This window comes from Amphimedon queenslandica, unplaced genomic scaffold, assembly GCF_000090795.2.
Source record: "Amphimedon queenslandica unplaced genomic scaffold, v1.1 AMPQUscaffold_1547_Cont26444, whole genome shotgun sequence".
In the NCBI taxonomy this organism is placed as follows: Eukaryota; Metazoa; Porifera; class Demospongiae; order Haplosclerida; family Niphatidae; genus Amphimedon; species Amphimedon queenslandica.
Window position 1 is genome coordinate 1 of NW_003558111.1, and position 1,180 is coordinate 1,180.

The following is a 1,180-nucleotide window of genomic DNA, read 5'->3' on the forward strand; positions in this document are numbered from 1 at the left end:
GTACTTGCTCACGTGTCAGAATCCCTCAACAACTCAACTTATAGACTGCTGTTCATGGCCGACTCATTCTTCATTGGTTTCGTATCGACTGTTTGTCTGGCGGGGGAGTACTGTATGTAGTGAGCTGACTCATCATTACATCAGAATTCATAAATTATTAATTGATATTATTGTCTATATAGATCTAAATGCGTGTTGTGTAATAATAATTTCCAGTGTTTGGGTGTCAACTAGATGAGACTTAACATGAGCGCTAACACTCACTCTCGCTATATACCAGACAGGCATTGTAGAATCACATATTTCTACATACTACCAGATTCTTTATCATACTTTAATAATGAACACATTCAGAGAGACAACAGGATATCAATTATTGCTAGAACTAAACCTTTTAAAACAACTTAGATGCTCTTGCATTCGTTTGACTATATTGTGATTGTTGTCATTTGTGATTGTGAACAATGGCCGCCTTGTTATAAATGCCTGTCCATTTGTTTCATTGGTGAGATTTAAAATGAACAGCAGATTGCATGAGCTAGGTTCTGAAAGGGAAATTGTGATCTAGATCTAATACACAACGTAGAAAGTGCATGTGCATGTTTAGTAGATCTACATTGCATGGTGATTATAGTTGCTGTGCGCTGTTGCTCTCTTTCAACGCCTTTGGTGCTTCTTTGAATTTAGAATTGAATGAAATTTATTTTAGCAAAAAAAAAGGACCTAAAAATATATAATTATAGCAAAAAAAGCCTAAAGCAGCTGCTTGTTAATTATAAGTTTAATATTATTAGTCCAGTCCATTAGCAAGTGACCATTTACTCCAAGTTTATACTGGGTTTTGGCACTGACAGATTTGATGACTGACACTGTTGCAGTAATAGTAAATACCGGATGAATAACAATGGTCTTTTTGGCAATAGCAGGTCCTATACCTGCTCCATGAATGGGTGCTTTCAGCTCCTAAAAAAGATGGTAATGATTTATTATGATTATCATTATAGACTTATATCAATATATGACAAAGATATTTATGTAGCCAATAGGTATTAGCTTACCATCAACTTTATTCCCAAGCATTTCTTCAGCATCTAGAAATGATAATAAATAAATAATGTCTGCTATGAAAAATTGTAAAATTGTGACTCAATTGGTGAGTCCTCAAATGTTAAATTAATAG

The 1,180-nt window shown here is 34.2% G+C and overlaps 1 long non-coding RNA gene across 1 annotated transcript; it reads right to left on the bottom strand.

Moving 5' to 3' along the window:
* Positions 1–798: 798 nt before the first annotated feature.
* On the bottom strand, positions 799–1,143 carry LOC109593428 (uncharacterized). The gene is made up of 2 exons (XR_002190951.1): positions 1,059–1,143; positions 799–963 (listed from the first exon to the last, which is right to left on the bottom strand). It is a non-coding gene; the product is annotated as an uncharacterized LOC109593428 (long non-coding RNA).
* Positions 1,144–1,180: the final 37 nt, after the last annotated feature.